The sequence below is a fragment of the Myotis daubentonii genome, chromosome 9 (genome assembly GCF_963259705.1).
Source record: "Myotis daubentonii chromosome 9, mMyoDau2.1, whole genome shotgun sequence".
In the NCBI taxonomy this organism is placed as follows: Eukaryota; Metazoa; Chordata; class Mammalia; order Chiroptera; family Vespertilionidae; genus Myotis; species Myotis daubentonii.
Window position 1 is genome coordinate 49,390,218 of NC_081848.1, and position 8,443 is coordinate 49,398,660.

Sequence of the window (8,443 nt, forward strand, 5' to 3'; positions counted from 1 at the left end):
CCAGTCTCTTCCCACATCTCCCACACCCCTTTCCCCCCCAAGAATAGTCAGTCCATTCCCTTTCTATGACCCTGATTCTATTATAATCAACAGTTCATTCTGTTCATCAGATTATTTATTCACTTGATTCTTAGATTCACTTGTTGATAGATGCATATTTGTTGTTCATAACTTGTATCTTTACCTTTTTCTTCCTCTTCCTCTTCTTAAAGGATACCTTTCAGCATTTCATATAATCCTGGTTTGGTGGTGATGAACTCCTTTAGCTTTTCCTTATCTGTGAAGCTCTTTATCTGACCTTCAATTCTGAATGATAGCTTTGCTGGATAAAGTAATCTTGGTTGTAGGTTCTTGGTATTCATCACTTTGAATATTTCTTGCCGCTCCCTTCTGGCCTGCAAAGTTTCTGTTGAGAAATCAGCTGACAGTCGTATGGGTATTCCCTTGTAGGTAACTGAGTTTCTTTCTCTTGCTGTTTTTAAGATTCTCTCTTTATCTTTTGCTCTTGGCATTTTAATTATGATGTGTCTTGGTGTGGTCCTCTTTGGATTCCTTTTGTTTGGGGTTCTCCGCGCTTCTTGGACCTGTAAGTCCATTTCTTTCACCAGGTGGGGGAAGTTTTCTGTCATTATTTCTTCGAATAGGTTTTCAATATCTTGCTCTCTCTCATCTTCTGGCACCCCTATAATTCTGATGTTGGTACGCTTGAAGCTGTCCCAGAGGCTCCTTACACTATCCTCGCATTTTTGGATTCTTTTTTCATTTTGCTTTTCCGGTTGGATGTTTTTTGCTTCCTCGCATTTCAAATCATTGACTTGATTCTTGCGCTCCTCTGGTCTGCTGTTGGGAGTCTGTATAATATTCGTTATTTCAGTCCGTGTATGCTTAATTTCTAGTTGGTTCCCCAATATAAGATCGAGGGTCTTATTAGTTTTCGTGTAGATCTCATTAAGTTTATCGGCAGCTTCTAAACAGTTCTTGAGAGACCTTAAAAGTGTGGTTCTGAACTCTATATCTTCCATTGACAATTTTGTCCTGTTTCTTTGTCTCCGCATTTTGTTATGCTTCCTTGGTGCACCCCCTAGTGGTCTTTGTTCGCAGTCTTATAGTTAAATCTTGATTGTTGTAGCTAATTCCAGGGAGGGTTTGACCTCCAGGCCAAGTGGCTATGAGAATCAGCTGTGTCAGCAGTGAGAGAACTTCTGTCCTCTAGGGAGGTGCTAATCTAGCCTTTGCCTGAGGCTATCCGGCAAATGCCTCTGTGCAGGGCTTGGGCGGGGCGGATAGCACAGGATCAACAGGGTGGGCCGGAGAGAGCAGTTATGGCGGCTCTCAGTCCTGTCCCCAGGGGCTCTGCCTCTCTGAGTCCCAGCACCCTCTGCAAAGCTCGGAGAGAAAGCTGCACTCGCTCTGACCGAAGCCAGACAGTCCCGCTTCTCCCGTTTGAGTCTGGGTCCCTAAAGACTCGCCCGGATCTGGTGCTCAGAGTCTGCGACTCCCTCCCGATTGAAAACAACAACCGCGCCCTCTGCCGCCAGCCGGCTCCGCGCACTCCGCACCTCAGAATTTGACTTCAGCACTGCGCCTCCTCCGAGTGTCCCTGTGCGTTTCTCTTTCCTCCTAGTTGTAGGACTTCCACTCAGCCAGCGTTCCTGTGGTTCTGGGTGATGTCCCTTCCGTTTTTTGGTTTCACTTTTGAAGTAGTTGTTCAAAGCAGCAAACTCCGGTGTTAACCTATGCCGTCATCTTGGTTCTCCTCTCATTGATGTTTCTAACTATCCCTCTCCCTTCCTCTCTGTAAAAACTCAATAAAATATATTAATAAATAAATAAATAAAATAAAATTATATAGGTTTAGTGTACAATCCTATAATACATCATCTATATATTGTATTGTGTTCACCACCCCAAGTCAAGCCTCCTTCTATCACCATTTAGCTCCCCTTTACTCTCTCCTACCTCCCGTCACCTCCTTTTCACTCTGGTAATCACCATATTATTGTCTGTCTATGAGGTGTTTGTTTTTGCTTAATCCCTTTACCTTTTTCATCCAGATCCCAGCCTCTTCTCCTCTGGCAGCTGTTCTCTGTATCTATGAATCTGTTTCTATTTTGTTTGTCAGTTTATTTTGTTCATTAGATTCCACATGTAAGTGAAGTCATATGGTACTTGTCTTTCTCTGACTGTCCTATTTCTCTTAACATAATACTCTCCAGGTCCACCCATGCTGTCACAAAGGGTAAGATTTCCTTCTTCTTTTTTTTTTTTTTTTTTACAACCCAGTATCATTCCATTGTGTAAATGTACGACAGCATTTTAAAATAATATATTTTTATTGATTTTTAAAAAATATATTTTATTGATTTTTTACAGAGAGGAAGGGAGAGGGATAGAGAGTTAGAAACATCGATGAGAGAGAAACATCGATCAGCTGCCTCCTGCACATCTCCCACTGGGGATGTGCCCGCAACCCAGGTACATGCCCTTGCCTGGAATCGAACCTGGGACCCTTCAGTCCGCAGGCCGACGCTCTAGCCACTGAGCCAAACCGGTTTCGGCTATTTTTTATTTTTTAAAAAATATATTTTATTTATTTTCTACAGAGAGGAAGAGAGAGGGATAGAGTTAGAAACATCAATGAAAGAGAAACATCGATCAGCTGCCTCCTGCAAACTCTCCACTGGGTATGTGCCTGCAACCAAGGTACATGCCCTTGACTGGAATCGAACCTGTGACCCTTCAGTCCACAGGCTGACGCTCTATCCACTGAGCCAAACCAGTCAGGGCGTTATTGATTTTTAGGGAGAGATGAGGGAAGAAAGAGAAAGAGATGTGAGCGTGGCTGCCTCCTTCACACCCCTACTGGGGATTGAGCTGCAAGCTTGGCATGTGCCCTAATGGGGAATCAAACCTGCAACCTTTTGGTACATAGGATGACACCCAACCAACTGAGCCACAATGGCCAGGGCTGTTCCACAGCATTTTAATCTACTTATTTATGTATGGGCACTTGGGCGCTTTCATAGCTTGGCTATTATAAATAGTGCTTCACTGAACATAGGGATGCATATATTCTTTCGAATTAGTGTTTGGAGTTTTTTCAGATATATTGCCAGAAGTAGAATTGCTGGGTCATAAGACAATTCCATTTTTAATTTTTTGAGATAATTCCATACTGCATTCCACAGTGGCTGCACCAATCTACATTCCCACCAACAGTGCACAAGGGTTCCCTCTTCTCCACAACCTCACCAACACTTGTTTGTTGATTTATTGATGACTAGAGGCCTGGTGAACAAATTCGTGCACGGGTGGGGTCCCTCAGCCTGGCTGGCGATCAGGGCCATCTTGGGGCCGGCCAGGGGAAAGGATCGTGGGAGGTTGGCCAGCTGTGGGAGGTTGGCTGTGGGAGCTCACTGACCACCAAGGGGCAGCTCCTGCATTGAGCGTCTGTCCCCTGGTGGTCAGTGCACATCATAGCAACCGGTTGACTAGGTGTTTGGTCATAATGGTCGCTTAGGCTTTTATATATATAGATATGCATTCTGACAGGTGCAAGGGGATATCTCATTGCAGTTTCAATTTGCATTTCCGTGGTGATTAGTGACATTGAGCATCCTTTCATATGTCTATTGGCCCACTGAATGTCTTTCTTGGAGAAGTGTCTATTCAGGTCATTTGCCCTTTTTTAAATTGGACTGTTTGTTTTTTTGGTGTTAAGTTTTATAAGTTCTTTATAAATTTTGAATATGAACCCCTTATCAGTTGTATCATTGGTGAATATATTCTTCCATTCACTGGGTTGTCTTTTTATTTTATTGATGGCTTTCTTTGCTGTGCAAAACCCTTTTAGTTTGATATAGTAACATATGAATATACTGACTTAAAATTTTTCCTGCTTTTCTCATTGAACATGTAAAACACAATTATCCAGCCCTGGCTGGTGTGGCTAAGTGGTTAGAGTATTGGCCCACACACTGTAGGGTCAAGGGTTTGATTTCCAGTCAAGGGCCTGTACCTGTGCTGCAGGTTCAATCCCAGCCCAATTGGGGTGTGTGGAAGGCAACCAATCAATGTGTCTCTCACATCGATGTTTCTCTCTCTCTCCCTCTCTTGTCTCTCCCTTCTTCCCTCCCACTCTCCCTAAAAATCATTGGAAAAATATCCAGTGTGGCTCAGTGGTTGAGTGTTGACATATGAACCAGGAGGTCACAGTTCAACTCCTGGTCAGGGCACATTCCCTATCAGGGCACATGCCCAGGTTGTGGGCTTGATCCCCAGTAGAGGGTGTGCAGGAGGTAGTCAATCAATGATTCTGTCAAATCATTTATGTTTCTCCCTCTCTCTCCTTTCCTCTCTGAAATCAATAAAAATCAAAAAAAAAAATTAAAAATATCCTTGGGTGAGGTTAACAACAACAAAAAAACAACACAAAAACAATTATCCACATAGACCGTTTCTTCTTACTGCTACATATTATGCCATAATATGCATCTTCCACATTTTACTTTTCTTATCTCTCTCTCTCTTTCTCTCTCTCTCTCTCTTTTTTGTGTGTGGCCGTGTCACTTGTGGTTAAAAGGGTCGTGGGCTCCAGTTGTGCGCAAGCAACTGCTCTGGCGCTGCAGCCTGACCCCCCGGCATCCCCCCCCCCCCCCCCCCGCGACACACGCAGGCGCAGCGGGGACTCAAAGGCAGTGCGTTACTTTTCTTATCTCTTAATGAGGGACACTTGGAGTACCTCCAGAACTCCTCTACCACAAATAAGATTAACATCCTATTTGCTGTCCTCTTGTAGATGGGAATGAGAGTTTATTGAGATGACATCACTTGGCCAAAGAGCTTCTATTACAGATTATGCTAAATTCAGTGAGAGTGCCTGTTTGTATTCCCATCAGCATTGCCTGAGAGTTCCTACCTCCCCAAGTCCTTGCCAGCCTCCTCATGGATCCACTTTTCTGATGTTTGCCATCCTGATGTATATAAAGCAATATGACACTATTGTTTTAATTTTCACTACTGATTACTTGTGAACTTTAGCATATCTTTTATTGATCATTTGAGTTTTCCCTAATGAGCCACACAGTTTTTTAAAAGTTGGATCTTATTGATCTACTAGGGCCCAGCGCACGAATTTGTGCACCTTGAAAGGAACTGTGGACCGCGAAGCTGCGGTGGGCACAGGGGCAGGTCTCGGCCCATCCTCCGCGCCCCCGCCCAGTCCTTCCCGCCACAGCCCCGGCCCCTGTCTGCCAGCAGCCCCACTCCTGCTGCCACTGCTGCTCCCACGCGCTGACAGCACCAGCCCCACTCACACCCACTGAGCGTGGAGTGATTGGGGCCGGTGCCAGCAGGGTGCGAGTGGGGCTGGCGCCGTCAGTGGGTGCGAGCGGCGACTGCTGCCCCAATCGCCCCTCAGAAGCAGCAGAAGGTGGAGAAGCCCTCAGGGGCAATTGGAGCTGGCAGCCGCCGCTCGCACCCACTGATGGCGCCGGGTGCCAGCTGCGGGTGTGAGCAGGGCTGGCACCGGCAGTGGGTGCAAGCGGCGGCTCCAGTGCCATCAGTGGGTGCAAGCAGGGCCATCACCAGCAGCAAGTGCAAGAGGTGACTGCCAGCCCCAATTACCCCTCAGGAGCAGGGAGAGGTGGAGAAGCCCTGAGGGACGATTGGGGCTGGCACCGGGTGCCAGCAGTGGGTGTGAGCGGTGGCTCTGGTGCCAGCAGCTGATGGGAGAAGGGTTGGCGCCAATAACAGGTACAAATGCCAGGCAGGACTGTGGTGCACAGGAGCAAAGAATTTTCAGTAACCACCAGAGGCTTGCCACGATGACAGTGCCCGGCGCCCTGGCTTGGTCTGGCACCCCTACTCACCTGCTCCACCATCCCGCCACTGCCGATGCCCACCATGTTCTGGGCGCGCCCCCTGGTGGTCAGCGCATGTCATAGCTACCGGTTGTTCGGTTCTGCCAGTCGGTCTATTTTGCATATTAGCCTTTTATTAAATAGGATAACTTGCTTTTTGTCACTCATCTGTATATTTTGGACATCTTTCCATGTCAATAAATATATCTATACAACATTATTTTTATTGCCTGCATAGTATTTCAATCAGATGAAGATGTCATAATTAGTGTGACCATTCCCCTTCTATTGGACATTGAGAGTTCCCCTCCCTACATTTTTACCATGCAAAATATCATATAAAACTTATAGATATTTATATCATCAAATAAACATTTTGTTCCTTTGTCTTAGGGTAATATTATGAATTGTTTTAAGGATAAATTCTTAGAAGTAAAATTACTTGGTCAAAGGATATGTACTTTTTTGTTGTTGCTAAATCATTTGATATACTGCCAAATTGCCCTCTGGAATGATGAGTTTTTACTTCTACAAACAGTATATAAATGTAAGTTTTTGATATTCTTAGCAACACTGACCATTATATTTTTTTTATCCTTTTCTAATACTTTGTCATTCAATAGGCAAAAATGGTATTTCTTACTAGTTTGTAGAAAGCTTTAATCTTTTCCTATGGTGCTGAGACGGCATTTTATATCTTAATAATTCTTTTTTCAAAATAGGTTTTTATTGGTTTCAGAGAGAGGAACGGGGGAAGGAGGGAGAGATAGAAACATGGATGAGAGAGACACATACCCCCTACTGGAGGTCGCCCACAACCTGGGCATGTGCCCTGACAGGGAATCCAACCAGCAACCGCATGGTGCATGGGATGAGGCTCAACTAACTGAGGCTTTAATAATTCTTAAATATATTTAACTTACAGTTTTATTCTAGTAACTCTATTATTTTTATCAGCTGACTCTTGTTCATTGTGATTTGTTAACTCTTCTGTAATTTTGGGTTCTTAGCTTTTCTTATTAAAGTTTAATCTATGGTGATTCTGTATGGCCTGGGTGGAGATGAACTCATCCAGGGAAATTTATGTTTGCTTCTTCTTATTGCCCCAGAGTTATTGCCACCCTGGAGCCATTTTTAACATGAATTGCTTGATTTGGGGTTCCTAAACCATGCACACCTGCATCTGTGCTGGAGGTGTGGGGTGTGGCCTTTTGAGAATTCTGGATTTACCAAGTGTCTCGGTTCCTTTTCTTCTGTCCCTAAGTAAGTCTGTGCTACTAAGAAGAGGACAACCCTCCCCCAAACCCAAGCAACTACTTTTCAGCTCCAGTTTTCCATTCTGATTTTTAGTTTTCTTGGTTTGGTCTCTTGTGTAGTGCTTGTATTCGGTTATGCATTAAAAATTATGTTAAGTATATTTTACTTAGCATTTCTAGATGTTTAACGGCAGAATTTCCAGCTTATCAAGTTTGCCATATTGAACTAAGAGTTAGCATTAACTATTCTCATTATTACTTTAATTTACAGTATTTCTCTGATCAATAGTGATAGTGAATACTTTTTATATATTTATGATAATTTATATTTCCTTATGTGATTTTTTTAGTACTTGGTCCTTTCATTTTACTGGAGTGTTTGTTTCTTTGCTATTGATTTGAAATAATACCTTATGATCAAAATATTAAAGTTTTGTCACATACATTCTTTTTATCCTTTTTGTGGAGTATGGTTTATTCTTTGTCATATAAAACTTATAGATATTTATATCATCAAAGACATCAACTTTTCCTTTATTATTTATGTTTTTGTTGACTTGCTTAGGAAGCCCTTCTCTTTATCAATATTTTAGAATATTCACTTATTTTTTATAATACTTTTATGACTTCACTTTGTACTTTAAACACATTTTAATGTCAACTGGGCTTTATTTTCGTATACGATGTGAGGTAAGGATTTAGCTTTATTTTTTTTTTCTCCCAGATTGTTAGCCAGTTGTCTAATACATGTATTAAGTAGTACATTTTTTCTGCAGGATTTGAGAGGCTTCCTTCATCATATACTGCAGAGGTTTTCAAGTTGAGTTCTGCAGGGCCACAGGGTTTCCCTGAGTTACTTCTGCAGTTTCCTGGAGAGACAAGGAAGTGGCAAATGAGCTAGATTCTTTCTTGATTTATACATTAGGGATCCACTTAAGATTTTATCTGAAGAAAGAGTTCACCTGCCTGCAAATCAGTAATATAATAAACTAGAGGCCTGGTGCATGAAAATTCATGCACTGGAGGGTGGACCCTCAGCCCGGCCTGCCCCCTCTCACAGTCTGGGAGCCCTCAGGGGTGGGAGGCGACCTGGTGATTAGGGGAAGGCGACGCCCCATCACACCTCTGCTGCTGCTACTGCTGGCAGCGCAAGCTTCAGCCAGCCCTGGTTACCTGAGCCTCGGGCGGCCCTGGGTGGCTGGAGGGTTGAGGGAACTGGGTGCTGCCATCTTTGAGGGTGGGGCAGTCAATTAGCATATCTCCTTCTCATTGGCTGTGGGCGCCACCATCTTTACAACAGTGTGAGGGTCAATTAGCATATTCCCT

The 8,443-nt window shown here is 43.7% G+C and overlaps 1 non-coding gene across 1 annotated transcript; it reads right to left on the reverse strand.

The window, feature by feature from the left end:
• Window positions 1–4,560: 4,560 nt before the first annotated feature.
• LOC132242464 (small nucleolar RNA SNORA76) lies at window positions 4,561–4,701 on the reverse strand. Its single transcript, XR_009454650.1, has one exon. It is a non-coding gene; the product is annotated as a small nucleolar RNA SNORA76 (small nucleolar RNA).
• Window positions 4,702–8,443: the final 3,742 nt, after the last annotated feature.